This window comes from Rana temporaria, chromosome 11 (assembly GCF_905171775.1).
Source record: "Rana temporaria chromosome 11, aRanTem1.1, whole genome shotgun sequence".
In the NCBI taxonomy this organism is placed as follows: domain Eukaryota; kingdom Metazoa; phylum Chordata; class Amphibia; order Anura; family Ranidae; genus Rana; species Rana temporaria.
In genome coordinates this window covers 26,166,191-26,186,333 of record NC_053499.1, presented here as the reverse complement: position 1 = coordinate 26,186,333, position 20,143 = coordinate 26,166,191, and the positions used below count along the sequence as shown (strand labels likewise).

The 20,143-nt window shown below is 46.7% G+C and overlaps 1 long non-coding RNA gene across 1 annotated transcript in view; it reads left to right on the top strand.

Annotated features, from left to right (window-relative positions):
* LOC120917159 overlaps positions 1 to 19,762 on the top strand; it is a 36,089-nt gene extending 16,327 nt beyond the window's left edge. The window contains exon 2 of the long non-coding RNA XR_005744170.1: positions 19,441 to 19,762. This is a non-coding gene — a long non-coding RNA (uncharacterized LOC120917159). The remainder of the gene's footprint in view (positions 1 to 19,440) is intronic.
* Positions 19,763 to 20,143: the final 381 nt, after the last annotated feature.

The following is a 20,143-nucleotide window of genomic DNA, read 5'->3' as shown; positions in this document are numbered from 1 at the left end:
AAAATTGAAATTTTGCTCTTTTTTTGCTTATAGCGCACAAAATAAAACCACAGAGGTGATTAAATGCCACCAAAAGAAATTCTATTTGTATGAAAAAAAGGGTGTCAATTTTGTTTGGGTACAACGTCGCACGACAGCGCAATTGTCGGTTAAAGTGACGCAGTGCCGCATTGCAAAAAATGCTCTGGTCATTAAGGGGGCAAATCCTTCCCGTGCTGAAGTGGTTAATATAAGCAATGGCACCAGTTGAGAAAAAACGCCACTCTGGACTGATGCTTTTTGTGAGTTACTCCCATGATATACTTTAAGGCTTGAATATTCGCCAACGGCGCTTACCCTGCATGTTATATTAAAACTGTAGCAACAGCTTAGAAGTTCTCTTATGAAGTGTCACAGATCAGCAATGAGGAATGTTAGTTGAAGGGATGATCTCAGTCTCCAATGTGACCAGTGACTTCAAACACATTCTGCTGTCAACAGAAAATGAGTACTTTGGTGACAAATGTCACGAGCTGAGGTCCTCAGCAGAGCGGTAATGGAGGCCACAGGCCAGGAACAAGATTGGCATGAAAGATTTCTCAGATATATCTATTTCCAAGTATTCCTTATGCCCTGTACACACGATCAGTCCATCCGATGAGAACGGAACGATGGACCGTTTTCATCGGTTAACCGATGAAGCTGACTGATGGTCCATCGCGCCTACACACCATCGGTTAAAAAAACAATTGTGTCAGAACGCGGTGACGTAAAACACAACGACGTGCTGAAAAAAACGAAGTTCAATGCTTCCAAGCATGCGTTGACTTGATTCTGAGCATGCGTGGATTTTTAACCGATGGTTGTGCCTACTAATGATCGGTTTTGTCCTATCGGTAAGGAATCCATCGGTTAATTTTAAAACAAGTTGCCTTTTTTTTAACCGATGGCACCCACACACGATCGGTTTTGACCAATGAAAACGGTCCATCAAGACCATTCTCATCGGTTGAACCGATCGTGTGTGCGTGGCATCAGTGTACCAAACATCCTGCATGGGTAATATTATATTCTTAGATTACCAGGCACTTAGGTGAATGTATATGCAGCACCACTAGGGTGACCAAGTGTCCCGGATTGCCCGGGACTGTCCCGCATTTTGCACCTTAATACCCAGACAATAAAGTGTCCCGGAATAAAACTGACAAAGCCACCCCCTAGAGCTGATCTGATGCCCCCAAAAAATTGCCACTTTACTCACTGACAGCACTTGTCCTGGCCGGGAAGAGGCACAATCCCCGCCCCTCTGCTTGTAATTGGAGAAATCATAAATCCCGACTCTTTTGTGTCTAATGACTGTAGGGCTAGCGTTGGAACAAACGGGCCTCGGCTGGCCAGGACAAGTACTGTCGGTGGTCTTTTTTTTGGGGGGGGGGGGGGGGGGGAATGGCAGTTTGGAAATGTGGTCACCCTAAACACCACCCCCAAAGCAGCCACTTATTAACCTGGGTTCTTTGGGCCAGATTCACAAATGAGATACGACGGCGTTTCTCCTGATACGCCGTCGTATCTCTGTTTCTATCTATGCGACTAATTCATAGAATCAGTTACGCATAGATAGCCATAAGATCCGACAGGTGTAATTGTTTTACACTGTCGGATCTTAGGATGCAGTACCGCGGCCGCCGCTGGGGGGAGTTTGCGTCGTAAACCAGCGTCGGGTATGCAAATTAAGAGTTACGGCGATCCCCGACGGTTTTTCGCGTTCGCTACTTTTTTTTGGTGCCTTAACTTTACACAGCAATAGTATTGCTGTGTAAAGTATGGCCGTCGTTCCCGCGTCGAAATTTAAAAAATAACGTCGTTTGCGTAAGCCGTCCGGGAATACGGAATTACGCTCCGCGCGGCGCCGTTCAAAAAAATGATGTCACTTCACGCAAAGCACGGCGGGAGTTCGGAAACAGAGCATGCGCGGTAGGTCCGGCACGGGAGCGCGCCTAATTTAAATGGCACACGCCCATTTAAATTGGCCCGCCTTGCGCCGGAGGCCGCCAGGGTAGGTATTCATTGCAAGTGCTTGGTGAATCAGGCACTTGCGATTAAAAATTGCGGCGGTGTAACGTATCTAGGATACGTTACGCCGCCGCGATTCTACGTGAATCTGGCCCTATGTTCTGGACCTCGTCTTGGGTAACCCTCTCAGCCCCTCTGACACACCTAGTTAAATGGAAATCACCACAAACACTTAAGGAATCACAAGCCAAAGATACTCTTGGCATGGTAGTGCGCTAGTACCAAGGAATCAGTGTTGCCAACAGTCCAGATTGAAATTTACTGACACAACACCCACAATTTATTGGCACCGCCAAGTTTTTACTGGCATTTCCAAAAGTTAAGGTAGATATTGAGGCCCTTTTCACACGGTCGGACCGTTCAGGTCTACCTGTCAGTTTTGTCGGCGGACCTGAACGGCCGCTTCATGCAATCCTATGGAGCGTTGGATGTCAGCGGAGACATGTCCGCTGACATCTTTCTGGTGAATGGGGCGCGCTGCCTTCTGGGAACTGTGTGTTTCCGAGATTGCAGCCGCCCATTCACAAAGCGGAGCGAGCCTCGCGCATGCGCAGTAGGAAACGGGCAGTGAAGCCGCAAGCTTCACTGCCTGTTTCCCTTACTGAGGATGGTGGCGCGGGACCTGCAATGATCCGGATCGGCATCAGGGGGGCCCATCATCACGGCGCCTAGGACAGGTAAGTGTCCTTATTAAAAGTCAGCAGCTACAGTGTTTGTAGCTGCTGACTTTTAAAACAAAAATTGCGGGTGGAATGCATTAAGGTGAAAAAACATGTACTGTTACAACCCTTTAAGCCAGCCCTAATATTAAACCAAGCTTATGTTCTATGGCCCGGATTCACATACATTGGGCTAGATTCAGATAACGCTGCGCACTTCTTACGGAGGCGCAGCGTACCGTTTTTGCCCTGCGCCCCCGCAAATTATCTGCGCTACGCTTCATTCACGAAGCAGTAGCCAAGTAATTTGCTTGGGCGCTCCTCCAAAATGCCCGGCGTAAGGGCGCGTAATTTAAATGATCCCGTAGGGGTCGTGGATCATTTAAATTAGGCGCGTTCCCGCACCGAACGTAGTGCGCATGCTCCGTCGGGAAACTTTTTCCGACGTGCATTGCGGCAAATGACGTCGCAAGGACGTCATTTGCTTCAAAGTGAACGTAAATGGCGTCCAGCGCCATTCATGATTCACTTACGCAAACGACGTTAAATTTTAAATTCGCAACGCGGGAACGACGGGTATACGTAGCATTGGCTGCCCCTGCTAATAGCATGGGCAGCCTTACGCGGAACCCGACGAACGGAAACAACATAAACTGCGTACGCAGGGCTCGCGTAGGGTTGTGAATCGGCGTTAGTATGCAATTTGCATACTATACGCTGACCACTACGGGAACGCCACCTACCGGCCAGCGTAAGAATGCAGCCTACGATACGATGGCATAAGAGCCTAATGCCAGTCATATCTTAGGCTGCAGTCGGCGTATCGAGCTCTCTGAATCAGGAGCACTCGATACGCCGGCGCAACTAAGCAATTGCGCTGCGTAACTATGGTTACGCAGACGCAATTGCTTTCTGAATCTAGGCCATTGGCGCATATTTATGCCGGTGTAGCGTATCTTTTTTAGGCTACACCGGCGTAGCACAGAGCGGCAAGCACAGTATTCACAAAGCACTCCGCTCCCACTCGCTGTCAAATCTACGCTAGGTTTCCTCGGCGTAAGCCAGCGTAGGTGGAAGTGGGCGTGAGCCATGCTAATGAGGCGTGACCCCATGCTAATGATGTGCTAAGTGACAGACAAGTACTTAAAATGACCGGCGCATGTGCCGTCCCGTGGACGCAACCCAGTGCGCATGCTCAGAATCACATCGAAACTACTCCCTAAGATACAACGGATCACTGCCTATGACGTGAACGTAACCTACGCCCCGCCCTATTCACGTACTACGTAAACTACGCAAAATTCAACGGCTGTGTTCCCTGGTCCATACGTTTGCATGAGTTGTGCCTCATAGATGGGGAATAACTATACGCCGGACGTAAGCCTTACGCAAACCGCGTATATTATGCCGGGCACAACTACGTTCGTGAATCGAGGTATCTCCCTCGTTTGCATATTTGCAATGAGGCGGCCAGCGTAAATATGCGCCCACGATACGCCGGCATAGGAAAGTTACGTCGGACGGATAAAGCCTATTTTCAGGCGTATCTATTTCTGTGGGTATGGCGCATAGATACGACGGCGCACATTTACACTTACGCGGCGTATCTCGAAGATACGTCGGCGTAAGTGCTTTGTGAATCCGGGGTGTTAATGTTTATCTCCTACACCAGGAGCAGCTGTGGTGAATCCGGGGCTTTAATGTTTCTCTCCTACACCAGGAGCAGCTGTGGTGAATCCTCATACCTTGGCACCAAAAAATACCAGCGCTAAGCTGCGAGCACCGATAGTTGAGGCATGCTGGGAACTGTGCCTGAAAAACATTCCCTCCAAGAGAGCAATGATATAATAAACACTAATCCTATAAGTACAACTGTGTGGCAGAGATATTTCTTAATGCAGCGAAGCTGGAGTGTCAGATGTAGAGCAGCAGGTGCTTCTTCAACTTGACAAGGGAAGGTAAGAAAAAGTGCAATACGATAGAGTCTTTAAAATGTCGTCAAACTAAAAATAGTCAGGTTTTGACAACAGGCAGGAAACCCTAGAGGCCAAGGCCATAAAATAAGTAAAGAAATAGAAACTGTCCAATTTAAATGTCACCAAGTAATAATTCCAGCATAGAAGGATATATGGGGGATTTTTTTCCTGGGGGAATGAGTACATAATAGTACATTCCACAAAAGGAGAGCAAAGTGCAGGACATTTAACAGCCAATCAGAAAACATCTTTCATTGGTCTGCCCACCCCCTTATTAGCTTAAATAGCTTAGAATTATATATGAGGCGCCTGGTTACTTTAACCACTTAAGCCCCGGACCATTTTGTTGCTAAATGCCCAGGCCAGGTTTTGCGATTCGGCACTGCATCGCTTTAACAGACAATTGCGCGGTCGTGCGACGTGGCTCCTTAACAAAATTGGCGTCCTTTTTTCCCCACAAATAGAGCTTTCTTTTGGTGGTATTTGATTACCTCTGCGTTTTTTATTTTTTGCGCTATAAACAAAAATAGAGCGACAATTTAAAAAAAATATATATATTTTTTACTATAATAAATATCCCCCAAAAACATATATAAAAATTTTTTTTCCCTCAGTTTAGGCCGATACGTATTCTTCTACCTATTTTTGGTAAAAAAAATCGCAATAAGTGTTTATCGATTGGTTTGCGCAAAATGTATAGCGTTTACAAAATAGGGGATAGTTTTTTTGCATTTTTATTAATTATTATTTTTTTACTACTATTGGCGGCGATCAGCGATTTTTTTCGTGACTGCGACATTATGGCGGACACTTCGGACAATTTTGACACATTTTTGGGACCATTGTCATTTTCACAGCAAAAAATGCATTTAAATTGCATTGTTTATTGTGAAAATGACAGTTGCAGTTTGGGAGTTCTTCAGCTCCGGGGAGCGATCGCGACGGGGCGGCTATAAACGAATAGCCGCGCCGTCGTCCCGGATCGCTCCCCGCGGGAATCCGCCCGCCGCACGCAGCGGAGGGGGTCCCGATCGGACCCCCGACCCGCTAGAAGGCATGGACGTATATATACACCCATCTGCCTGTACGTGCCATTCTGTGGACGTAAATAGGCGTGCGGCGGGCGTTAAGTGGTTAAAGTACCAGTGCTATTTAAATTTAGAGGTAGATCAGAGTGTTAGTTAAACTCTGATCCAATTAATATGTTCAAATTCGGGTCTCTGCCTCAGCTTGGCTGTGCTGTGAACCATTATGTTGTTGCTGGGGTGCTCTTCCCACCCCAGGACAGTAGGTGGCAGCAGTAGAGTCAAGGTTTGGGTGCTTTTCCCTAGCAGCCAATCAGGAGGGTTTGGCCTCGCTGTGCATGCTGGGGAGGGTATTTATGGGGCAGACACCATTAGTTCTTCTTCAAGTGCGGCATCCACCTTTAGGGTGCCTGCACCACGGCACCCCGGCGTTATGGCTTACCAGGCCAGGGCGTGCGTGCCACGCGGAGTTCCTGGTTCCGGGACCAAGTTGGTCCGGAACATTTGAGCTGTGGCAGGGAACCCAGTGGTCCACTGGGTTCCCAATCCTGAAGATCCCAAGCGGTATAGCTGTTCGGTGGGGAGTGCATCTGAGGAGAGCCAATGAGAGGCTGGCGATCCAATAGGGTCTCGACAATCCACCGGGGATCGAGGTATCCAGACACTGGGAGGCTGGTCACCTGTCAGTCGGTATCTGAAAGAAATTAGAAGGAGATCCAGGCGTAATTCCACTAATCTCAGTAACCACAATCAGGAGGGCCTGTGGCAGAGGTTTCTCACTGAATCCATTCCAGGAGGGTCTGTGGCAGAGACTTCTCCCAAAAGGTTCCAGTTCATTCCAGGAGGGTCTGTGGCAGAGGCTTTTCCTTACAAGTTCGAGCAATACTCCGGCTGCCAGGTCAGTGAGAGAGGCCTGTCCAGGTACGCTATTCCCACTCAAGCAGGAGTGGCGCAAGAAGTGTTACACGTGGGAGCAGGACCCTTTCCCTATTGTTACGCCTGAATAGGGTCTTCTGCGTCTTCTACTTTCAACTCTACCTTCTTCACCACAAGATTTATTGTTTTTACCCGACTGGGTAATAAAGAGCACAGCAAAGAGCACCTGTCGTGGACATCCCTTTACTACTGCTATATGCACCATACACCCCTAAGACGGCGGAAGAGCCATGAGGTAAATGTTCCACCCAAAACAAAAGAGCAGCTCCTCCGGGGGTAGTGCTACATATATATATTTTGGAATACATTTTTTTAAAGAATAAGGCTGGGTTTCCCCGCATCCAATTTGCATTTCAGGAGATTGTGACTGGCTCTTAACGGTGCCGGTTCACACATCTCCCGGGCGGCTGTGGAGCAAATTGCACAGGAGTCTTGTGTGTATTCTAGTCCATTTTAGGTCCGAAATCAGCCATAAATTCGGACCTGAAGCGGTGAAAAGGGACGCACCGGACCCCTGCTGTGAGTCGCTCCATACGACAATGTGAACTCAGCCTTAAAGGGGTTGTAAAGGTAATAAAAAAATCCGTAAATAGCTTCCTTTACCTTAGACGCCCACTAACACACAGCTCCTTTCTCTATCTGCAAAGTAGAGAGCGTCCTGACCCTCCTGAGAGAGGAGGGGGTGACAGAGAGAGGAGGGGGGGTGACAGAGAGAGAGAGGAGGGGGGTGATTGACAGGAAGGGAGCTGACAGAGCAGATAAGAGCGACCTTAGGGAGACACACAGCATGAGGCTGGACTCTGGGAACAAGCAGGCACGATTATCCACAGTCCAGCCCCGCCTCCACACGTGACCAGCAGCCTCCGCCGGGCCAATGGCAGACCCTCATGTTATGAGCTGTTCGGCCAATCACAGGGCATCCGCTGGGCTCAGACCGCAACGCCACTGTGTGACACTGATACTGTAGCGGGCACAGGATGCACGGCGCCACTCCAGATGTTTCAGCCGGGGCCAGAGATCCACTGCCACTGGCCATATGATGGTGGAATGTGTGCCCGGGTTTTCGGTGGGTGGAAACCTGGGCACATGTGTCAAAATCCGGACTTCCGGGGTGAAAAGCGGACAGGTGGCAACCAGGGATGGACTGGCCATAGGGACTACAGGGAGTTTCCCGGTGGGCCGATGGCTCAGTGGGCCGTTTTTTAAAAGAGAGATGCTGCTTGGAGGACTTTTTTTTAACGCCCTGGCAGCGCCCCAGTGTGAAAGCACTCAGGCTTTCACACTGGGACTGCAGCGGAAGCGTTTTTCAGTCGCTTTACAGGCGCTATTTTTATCCCAAAAGCGCCTAAAAACGCCTCAGTGTAAAAAGGGGTCCTACACAAACCCCCTCTCTTTTACACTCACTCTCTTTTTCTTACACTCACCCCCCTCTCTCACCCCTTTCCCTCAACCCTCCCTCTCTCTCACCCTCTCATGATATACAATAATGGATGTAGGGGCCTTTTGGTGGGCGTGATTTTTCGGGGGGTGGGGGGTAGCATTTTATTGAATTAAAGTGGGCCGGTCTGGATGAAGTCCAGGGCCAAATTTTTGTCCCAGTCCAGCCCTGGTGGCAACCCTACGCATGGCGCCTCTGTTGCCCATGGCGCCCTGTGCGGCCGCACGACTCGCACACCCCAAAGGCCGGCCCTGATGGGTACCATCTAATTGGTTGAAGGGTGAACGATACCTGACTGTTAGCACTGTCACACTAACCTGCTATTGAGCAACTCATCCTCAGACTAGGTTATGCTAACTTATACCCATGGCTCTTCCGAAATAGCACCATGTATTTTTTTCTGTGGATATGCGTTGTGACAGTTATGTTATGCTATTCTTCTATCTAATTTAAAAAATAAAGAATTTGAAAAAAAAAAAGAAGAAGGAAGTTTAGAGAATATTTCATGTAATCACCGGTTGAGCCATTTGCATCTAATCTCTTTTTGTGGTCCAAAAGTAGATAAGCTTGTATTTCAGCATTGTCAGACTTATAAGCAGGGCCGCCATCAGGAATTATGGGGCCCCTTACACAGCTTCAGGCATGGGCCCCCTGGAGAAGAGAACCAGGGAGGGGGGTGCTGCCGCCTGAAATTGAGAAGAGGGGAGGCTGCCACGAATTGAGAAGCCGGGGGGGGGGGGGGGGGCCTTTACAAAAAAATAAGAAATAAAGAAAAATATACATAAAAAAGGGGGGTAGCCATCCGGGGCCCTGGGGCCCTCTGGCTGGGCCCTTTAATAAAAAGAAAAAAAAATATATATAAAAAATATATATTTAAATTTATTTATTTTTAAAAAGGGGGGTGGCCATCTGGGGCCCTGGGGACCTCTGGGCCCTTTAATAAAATATATATATATATATATATATATATACACATTTTTTTTTTTTTTAGAAAAAGAAATTACAAAAAAAGGGGGGTTGCCATCCGGGACTTCTGGGTCCTTTAATAAAAAAAAGAAAACCTCTGGGCCCTTTAATAAAAAAAAAATAAAAAAAAATATAAAAAAAAAAAAAATAAACATTTATAAAAAAAAATTTGCCCATTTTTTTTTATAAATGTTTATTTTTATTATTTATAAAAAAGGGGGTTTGTTATCCAGGGCCCTGGGGATCTCCGGGCCCCTGGGAACCTCCGGACCCCTAAAAAAAAAAAATTGCGCTTTAATAAAAAATAAAATAAAAATATATTAAAAAAAATATATATATTTTTTATAAAAAATAAAATAAAAAAAGGGGGGTTGCCATCTGGGGCCCTGTGGGCCTCCGGGCCCCTGGGAACCTCCGGACCCCTTACAGGTGTACTGCCTGTACCCCCCTGAGGGCGGCCCTGCTTATAAGTAGCATGTACCTTTTTTTTCTCCTCTTGCCTGGTAGAGAACCATTCTGATGCAGCTGTCCCCAAAAGCAAGGGAATCATTTTTTTGCATATCAAATACAGACAAAAATCTGTGGGGTGGAGACATATCACAAGTTTGCAAACAGGGAATCTTGTTGGTGCTACTGATTGAAGCACTGGACAGGGGGCTTGTCGGACCATGGGAGAACAGGACCACTGCACTCTCTGTTGATTGGAACACAGGCAGGGGATGTGTAGAACCACTTGAGACTGGACGGCTGCACTCAGTGGGCCAGATTCACAAAGAGATATGACGGCGTATCTCCTGATACACCGTCGTATCTCTGAGATCCGACGGTCGGATCTATGCGACTGATTCATAAGAATCAGTTCCGCATAGATCTCCCTTAGATCCGACAGGTGTAAGTGACTTACACTGTCGGATCTTAGGCTGCAATCTCCCGCCGGCCGCTAGGTGTCGCCTCGGTTTTTACGCGTCGGATATGCAAATGAGGAGAACCGCCGATTCATTAACGAACGCCCGCCCGTCGCTTTTTTTTCACGTCGTTTGCGTTCGGCTTTTTCTGGCGGATAGTTACCCCTGCTATAGCAGGGGTAACTTCGGCGTTTCCTATGTTTAGTATAGCCGTCGTTCCCGCGCCGAGTTTTAAATTGTAACGTTGTTTGCGTACGCCGATTCAGAATTCTTCCCACCGCAAGTTACGCTCACGCCGAAACCACTGACGTCCTAGCGACGTCAGTGTGAGCAATGCACGCCGGGAAATTAAGCCGGCGGCGCATGCGCATTTAAATCGGCGCGGGGACGTGCCTGATTTAAATAGTACACTCCCCCTATCCGCAGAATTTGAATTCCGCCGGGGGAGTTACGATCCGCCGGTGCAAGTTTCGAGGTAAGTGCTTTGTGAATACTGCACTAGCCTCGCAAAATTGCACAGGCGGATCGTAAATCAGATAGATTACGCGGATCTAAAGATCCGCTAATCTATTTGAATCTGGCCCAGTGTTTTTTTAGCATACCAGGCCTTCAGCCATGTCACAGCTCGGAGACAACCCCTTCCCGCAGTGCAACCATACCCGTATTCCAGAAGACACCGTTCCATTGCAATACACCAGAGGGGCACATACCACCGATGAGCCCCCCACCATTTTCATCACATCTGTTTTCTGCCATCGTCAAAGACCAAAGGCACCGCCATTATGCACCCGAATCCATACAACCTGCAATACAAGAAAACAGACAAACAAGACAAACACAAAACAACAGGGAGGGTGGGTTGGATAAACTTCCTCCCCCTGACTGTCGTTTCTCCAAACTGTTCCTGGGCGTTCCCGCCCCTTCCTATTTAAACCGCTCCCCCCCTCCAGACCATAATACGCATGTCTCCTCCCTCTCCAACCTTCCCATATATTTTAACCCTATGTTGCCTCTACTCTCCACCTCGTCATGCACTCCATTACTCTTTCTTTTTGCTTTTCATTCCGGGCCTCCCTGGGGTTTTTTTCTCGAACAATAGATGCTAGAACTCAACCACGACCCCCAAAACTACTCCACCAACACACACCCTCGAAATCACACCAAATAGTGGGTGTGGTCAGATTTCACAAACAGTAGGAGGGTCTTAAAGGTGGCATTAAATACCAGGATTGCATTACATACAGAGTGCAGAGTTCAGGGGGGTTACACACAGAGTGCAGAGCTGTCACTTGTAAACACATGAACCAGACTTCTGTGTTTACAAGTGATTGTGGTGAACAGGCACCAAAGGGTCTGAGCCAGAGGTGGTAGAACTGAGTTCCCCCAAGTTCCACCTGAAAAAAGCACTGGTTTTGACAGACTCCGCTAGCTCAGCGGGGGGCTGATACCGACAGTTGCTCCCAGTTTTCACTTACCGTATTTATCGGCGTATACCGCGCACTTTTTTGCCCTGAAATCTGCCCAACTATACACGAGTGTACTGCGCTCGGTATATGCCGGCGCAGCAGTTCAAACTCAGCGCGGGAAGCGGGGATCGAGCAGGAAGGACACCGCAGAAGGACGCCGGACCCGACGAGGAGGACACCACCGAAGCCGCAGACGGACGCCGGACCCGACTAGGCCGCCGATGGACGCCGCGCAAGACACCAAAACTGTAAGTACTAAAATGTTTTTTTACAGGAATGCGGGTCCACTTTAGGGGTGCTTGCTATACGCCGGAGCGCGCAATACCCAGATAAATACGGTACTTTAGGGCACCAGGTATTTATTTCTAAAACGCCTAATGGTTCTTTTAATTTGTAATTGTCATATTTTATTGATCGATTGATTTATTGATTTACTAAAAATGGAGCGTGCAAAATCTGGTGCAGCTGTGCAAGGTAGCAAATTGGCTTCTAACTTCCGCTTGTTCAATTAAGCTTTGCCCAAAAAAATGGAATCTGATTGGTTTCTATGCAGAGCTACAGGGGGGGTTTGCACTTTCCAGTTTTAGTAAATCAAGCCCATAGTGTCACCATTAGTGACTACAAAACCTCCCAAATGTACTAGTTACACTTTGTATGACTACCTAATAGTTTGCTGGATCTATAGTATATGAGCCTACGCCCTTGTTCTAGTGTTCTGTGGTGCCTATTCTTTATGCTTCTATGCTTGTATAGTGTATGGCTTGTAGCGTTTTATTCAATAAGATAAATAAATAAATGTTGATCTTATTTCCATATCTATCCCCTAAAAGGCTTTCATTGTCCTGTGTTAGAGCATGCTGATCAAATGAACCATTGGTAAAGAACGGAACGGGGCATATGGTGGGTGAGCTGGCTACAGTATTTCCTTTTTTGTGCATTGCCCCCTCCCTGGCCCTTGTGGTGTAGGCAGAGGGAGGTAGAATGGCTTATAACTTATGCAGCTGCATTGTGGCTTTTCTTCTAAAGTATAAATATAGAAGAGGCAAAGAAAGATAAAGATTGGAGTGAAGATCACACCCACAGAAGCTTACAGTACGTTCTTGTGATCACACAATAGCACATCGTTGCTAAATTGTTACAACACGCGAACTTAAGAAGAAATATATATATATATATATATATATATATATATATATATATATATATATATATATATATATACAGAATCTCACAAAAGTGAGTACACCCCCCACATTTTTGTAAATATTTTATTATATCTTTTCATGTGACAACACTGAAGAAATGACACTTTGCTACAATGTAAAGTAGTGAGTGTACAGCTTGTATAACAGTGTAAATTTGCTGTCCCCTCAAAATAACTCAACGCACAGCCATTAACCACTTAAGGACCGCCTCCTGCACATATACGTCGGCAGAATGGCACGGCTGGGCACATCAACGTATATATACGTCCTGTACTTGTACCCAGCCGTGGGCCCGATCGCCGCTCGAGTGCAGCGATCGGTCCCCGGAGCTGAAGAACGGGGAGAGCCGTGTGTAAACACGGCTTCCCCGTGCTTCACTGTGGCGGCGTATCGATCGTGTCATCCCCTTTATAGGGGAGACACGATCGATGACGTCACACCTACAGCCACACCCCCCTACAGTTGTAAACACACACAAAGTGAACCCTAACTCCTACAGCGCCCCCTGTGGTTAACTCCCAAACTGCAACTGTCATTTTCACAATAAAGAATGCATTTTAAATGCATTTTTTGCTGTGAAAATGACAATGGTACTAAAAATGTGTCAAAATTGTCCGAAGTGTCCATCATAATGTCGCAGTCACGAAAAAAATCGCTGATCGCCGCCATTAGTAGTAAAAAAAATAAAAAAAATAAAAATGCAATAAAACTATCCCCTATTTTGTAAACGCTATAAATTTTGCGCAAACCAACCGATAAACGATTATTGCGATTTTTTTTACCAAAAATAGGTAGAAGAATACGTATCGGCCTAAACTGAGGGGAAAAAAAAAATTATATATGTTTTTGGGGGATATTTATTATAGCAAAAAGTAAAAAATATTGCATTTTTTTCAAAATTGTCGCTCTATTTTTGTATATAGCACAAAAACTAAAAACCACAGATGTGATCAAATACCACCAAAAGAAAGCTCTATTTGTGGGGGAAAAAGGACGCCAATTTTATTTGGGAGCCACGTCGCACGACCGCGCAATTGTCTGTTAAAGCGACGCAGTCCCGAACTGTAAAAACACCTTGGGTCTTTAGGCCTCATATTGGTCCGGGGCTTAAGTGGTTAATGTCTAAACCGCTGGCAACAAAAGTGAGTACACCCTCTAAGTGAAAATTTCCAAATTGGGCCCAATTAGCCATTTTCCCTCCCCGATGTCATGTGACTCGTTAGTTTTACAATGTCTCAGGTATTAAATGGGGAGCAGGTGTGTTAAATTTGGTGTTATTGGTCTCACTCTTTCATACTGGTCACCGGAAGTTCAACATGGCACCTCCATGGGACAGAACTCTCTGAGGATCTAGAAAAAAAAGAATTGTTGCTCTACATAAAGATGGCCTAGGCTATAAGAAGATTGCAAAGACCCTGAAACTGAGCTGCAGCACGGTGGCCAAGAGTTTTAAGTTTGCGCAAACTTTTGGTCCATTCGCAGGTTCTGGTGCGAACTGAACCGGGGGGTGTTCGGCTCATCCCTAATCCTGACCTCAATATCATTGAGCCACTCTGGGGAGATCTCAAATGTGCCGTTCATGCAAAACGACCCAAGAATTTACAGGAACTGGAGACTTTTTGCCAAGAGGAATGGGCAGCTTTATCTGAGAAGATAAAAAGCCTCATCCACAAATACCACAGAAGACTTCAAGCTGTCATTGATGTTAAAGGGGGCAATACACAGTATTAAGAACTGGGGTATGTAAACTTTTGATCAGGGTCATTTGGGTAGTTTCTGTTGCCATTATGATTTAAAAAGAGTAAACACAGCTGATTGATAATAAACGGCTTCAGCCAAACACTAACCATGCGTGAAAGAAAAGTTTTTGTGTTATTCATATTCTCAAGAAATCATAAATTCTGCCAGGGTATGGAAACTAACGAGCACAACTGTATTGCATTTATAAAGCAGGTGTAGCCAAAGCGGCCCTGGCACCAACTTTATTGCTGGATGGGTATCGCCATTCCTTGAGTGCCCCTGGGGTATACAGTGTGTATGCGATGCGGATACTGTCCATTCTTCCCGGATCGGAAGTCAGCTTTGGATAAACTCCACAGTGAGGAGTTTACAGCTGGCAGACTTAGCCTGTGGTTAATGAGTTATGTATGGGGATTAATCTGGCATATGAAGAGAATTGAGAAGCACCTGACAAAGGCACGCCTGGTACGAACTGCCATCTTTCAGTAGCTGCACACAGCTCCCTAAGGATTGAGTTATGGCCTCTATATTTAGGCTTCTGCTCACAGATCCAACTGCAGCCTGGAATATTTCCAGCCTGCCAAGAACAGAAGACACAACCCCTCACCCTTCCAGCTCAGCGGCATGTGACCGCAGGAGAATGGTGACTACATCTGACCTGCAATCCAGGATTCTATGAAATAAACTGACCATAGCAGGTATGAGACATTACCCAGCTTACTCTTCATAGTGCACAAGTTGGTGCTATGTGCCTACAGCGGAGGGCAGGAGAGGTGAGGGCTTCATAGTGCGCATTTTCTTCTACAGTACATGATAAGGCCTCATGGACACAAAAAGTATGCCCAGCAGTGGCGGGTGGTGCACAACATTTTTTTGGGGGGGCGCAAACAAACGGAAAAATTCAGAAAAAAAAACATCAAACACAGCCACTGCGCCCATCAAACGCAGTCAATGTGCCATCAAATGCAGCCACTGTGCCCATGAAATACAGCCACTTTACCATCAAATGCAGCCAGTGTGCCCATCAAATGCAGCCACTGTGCCCATCAAACACAGCCACTGTGCCCATCAAACAGACACTGTGCCCATCAAACACAGCCACTGTGCCCATCAAACGCAATCATTGTACCCATCAAACACAGCCGCTGTGCCCATCAAACGCAGCCACTGTGCCCATCAAACGCAGCCACTGTGCACATGAAATGCAGCCACTGTGCCCATCAAACTCAGCCACTGTGCCCATTAAACACAGCCACTGTGCCTATCAAAGGCAGTCATTGTGCCGATAAAACACAGCCACTGTGCCATCAAACGCAGTCATTGTGCCCATCAAACACAGCCACTGTGCCATCAAACGCAGCAACTGTGCCTATCAAACGCAGCCACTTTGCTATCAAATGCAGCCACTGTGCCCATCAAATGCAGCCACTGTGCCCATGAAACACAGCCACTTTGCTATCAAATGCAGCCACTGTGCCCATCAAATGCAGCCACTGTGCCCATGAAACACAGACACTGTGCCATCAAATGCAGCCACTGTGCCCATGAAACACAGCCACTTTGCCATCAAATGCAGCCACTGTGCCCATCAAATGCAGCCACTGAGCCCATCAAACACAGCCACTGTGCCCTTTAAACACAGCCACCGTGCCCATCAAACGCAGGACAAAGTCTCTGCCACAGACCCTCCTTAGAATGAACTTGAACTTGAGGAAAAGTCTCTGCCACAGACCCTCCTTAGAATGCAAATGTGGAGGCAATCCTCCTTGGAAAAATTATGCCTGGATCTCCTTCTTAACGTCGTCCAGGTACCGACTGACAGGTAAACAATCCTTCGGTGTCTGGCTACCTAAATCCCGGTGGTTTGTCTAAATCCTTTTGGACTGCCAGCCTCTCAATGGTGCTCCTCGGACGGACTCCCCACCGAACAGCTCTACCGCTTGGGATCTTCAAAAATGGGAACCCACTGTTGCTCAAACATTCCGGACCAACATGGTCCCGGAACCAGGAACACCGCGTGGCACGCGCGCCCGGCCAGGTAGGCCATAAAGCCGGGGAGCCGTGATGTGGTCACCCTAAAGGTGGGTGCCACACTGGAAGAAGACCCAGACTCAATGGCGTCTGTTCCATAAGTACCCTCTTCCAGCATGCCCAGCGAGGACACTCCCTCCTGATTGGCTGCTGGAAAAGAACACCCAAGTCTCGACTCTGCTGCTGCTACCTGTCGCCCTGGGGTGGGATAGCACCCCAGTAACAACAGAATAAGCCCACAGCACAGCCAAGCTGAAACAGAGACCCTATTTGAACATTGTAATTTGGATCAGAGTCATTAGTACTCTGAGTGATCACCCTCTAAATTTTAATAGCACCAGTACTTGGAAGTAACCAGATGCTACACACTCCCCCCACCTGTATAGACACTGTCCTCAGTGTCCCAACAAAAAGGTATTCAAGCCTGAATACCGGACCTGAATCTGCATTACATTACAAAGGAAAGTAAGAAAGAAAAAAATAGAAAATTACAAATATCTTAAAACATCAATTTGTGCACTTATGTACAGTGATACATAGTAAAGCTTACACACTCCTAACTATCCTGCCCCATTCTCCGACAGTTCTTGATAGTTGGTCAACCACCTGCAAAACAAAAATTGGAAAAGAAAAACATATACAAATATACATTAATTATGTATATACAGTCACTGAGGTTGGAACTGAAGCTGCACCCTCCCTAGTAAAGGCGAAACCTCTTTTCCTTCCAAAGGGACACATTCAAAGTGCTGAGATATATACTTTTTTCCTGAACTGCAAGGCTAAGGAGAGATAACTATACACAATTGTCTCTCTGCGCTGGTAGAAGCTGCAGAACACTGCCCCTAGCGGTCAGTGCGCTGGTACTACCAGGATAAGGCAGTTCATGCTCAATTAGAGCAGACAAGAGAAGAAAAAAAAATTAACTTTCTTCTTTTCTTTTTCTTCTTGCTGATGATGTCATCGGGACCCTATCCTTACTAACTATTATCCCCCAAAGTTCTGCACATGTGTTTCAAATGTGGATCCGGCAAGGATAAAAACAAAACTGGAAAGGGTGGCTCCCCCCTCGGGTCTTCTTCAAAGCAGGAGCTGACAACAAATAGCACTTGTAGACAAATGTCCTACTTGTAGAAACTTGGGTCAGGCAAAGTGATGATGTCCCCTCTCTTATTTATAGTGGTAATGGAGAAAACTTGATCAACTTTTCTGGGACATTTGAGAACCACTTTGTCACTGAAGACCAGGACTCCAGTCTTTCAAGCAGCCTTCAAACCTCTGGCCAACATGGATGAATGCTTTTTTTTTTTTTAGATATACACTGGCCATAAAGTTCAAAGTTAAACTTTCGTTGCACTGAATAATTCCAGTAACATTCCAGTTTATGTTGAGTCCTACTTTATTATTTGTTCACACAAAGGTACTTTCCATGTGATATTATTGTGTTTTGTATTCCACATCCTCTTTTTTCTGTCCAGCACAGGGCTCTGTATGACGTGGCTCTATATTAAACTTGTGCAAAAAAAGATTTAAAGTAAACCTGTCGCAAACCTGGACAAACTTAAACTCTGTAATGATGCAAAAATGCAAAAGCAGAAGTTACAGTCCGTAAAGGCCACAAGTTGAATAATGGATCTAGAAATCTGTATGGAACTTTCTTTGTAAGAGTCACACTTGGTCCTATCCGCTAACTCCTCCCACTCCTCCCGATTGGTCAATGAGACACCCATCATATGAATGAATCAATAGGGAGGCTAAAAGGATGGGCAGGGGTGGTGCAAGCCTTGACTTTCACGGCACAAGATGACCCTTCCATATAAACATATAGCTGGATTCACGTAGGGCGGCGTATTTTTGAGCCGGCGTAGCGTATCGTATTTACGCTACGCTGCCGTAAGTCAGAGAGGCAAGTGCTGTATTCACAAAGCACTTGCCTCCTAAGTTACGGCGGCGTAGCGTAAATGGGCCGGCGTAAGCGCGCCTAATTCAAATTGTGAAGAGGTGGGCGTGTTTTATGTAAATAAACCATGACCCGACGTGATTGACGGTGATCCCTTTACAACCCCTTTGAGCCTAGGTTCACATTGGAGCGATTTGTCATGTGATTTGATTGATCAAATCGCGTGACAAGTCGCAGCCTATTGGAGGCAATGGCACTGTTCTAACCAGTGCGACAACGATTTTGCGGCACCACACCGATTTTCCTGCACTACTTTTGACAATTTCAGGTGCGACTTGACATCTGTGCATGAAGCCACACAGATTTCTATCAAGTAGCAGCTGAAATCGCGCTGAACTTGTTACCGTATTTATCGGCGTATACCGCGCACTTTTTTGCCCTAAAAATCAGGGGAAAATCGTGGGTGCGCGATATACGCCGATACCCGCTTCCCGCGCTGTGAACCACTGCGCCGACATATACCGAGCGCAGTACACTCGGGTATAGTCGGGCAGGCTCAAGGTCCTCTCGCGGTCACGTCCTGTGTGTCCTGTACGTCCTTTACGCGAGAGGAGCCGAGCCTGCCCGACTATACCCGAGTGTACTGCGCTCGGTATATGTCGGCGCAGTGGTTCGAACACAGTGCGGGAAGCGGGGATCGAGCGGGGAGGACACTACGATGGCCGCAGAATGACGCCGGACCGGACGAGGCCACCAATGGACGCGATGGACGACGGGCAAGACACCGACGAGGGGCATCCAAACTGTAAGTATTTTTTTTTCCAGGAATTTTCCTTCAAGTTCGGGGGTGCGCGCTATACGCTGGGGCGCGTTATAGCAAGATAAATACGGTACTTTGTAATTGCGCTACTTCAAATGAAGTAGCGCAATTTCAAAGTAGCAGCATAGTGAACCAGGGCTAATGAAACAGTTGTGATGCCTTATTCCTTTATACCCCCAGACCTGCTACAAAGCCAGCATTTTAAAAAGGAGATCAGCAGTGGCATTCCTCTGTATTTCTGTATTTGTACCAGTCTCTAGCCGGTTGTCTATGTCATATAAGGAGACGTTAGGAGCTTATTGCCATTTCTCTCCATTTCAGACCACAGGACTTGCCAGTTGGAGCGGGCCCATTCCTCCCAGTAAGGTGGCCGGAAAATTGTCACAGTGGTTTGTTCAGATCGGAGGGTGACACTTGAAAACAGATCAGTGAATCACACAACAATGACCCGCGCTCACCGTTGCCATGATAAAAAATAATGACATGTGGGCGGTGGGGAAATTGCCTAATATGCTCAGAATTTCCAGATGTCTCAAGAAGGATTGTGAAAGAGAAGCTTAGCTAGTCTCTGTATAAACAACGTGACCTCAACCCCCATTGTGTGCACAATACTTTCCTGTTCAGAATAAAACATTGTTCTTCATATTTCGGCTTTTGCTTTGTTTTCTTATCTGCCGAATATTCCGCGTCAAGTCCTTTAATTTACCTAATTTTGTCTTTGACTAAAGATGGTGCTCATGGGCTTGCTTATCTTCCCCACTCCGATTCTGTTAATTATTTTATTTTATTTGGTTTCATAATTATATTTATTTGGGTCATTTTAGATTTAAGGAGTCCCTTTTTGGCAAAATTCGGCTGCTCTCCTTTTATTGTCCCAGTGTTAAAGATTAGTGGGCCATCAGGCAAAAGTTTTTAACCGCTTGTCAACCGCACACCGTCAAATGATCGCCGGCAGAAGACTCCGTTGTTCTGACAGGACGTCATATGACGTCCTGTCATTTAAAGCTGCTAGGGGGCGCGTGCG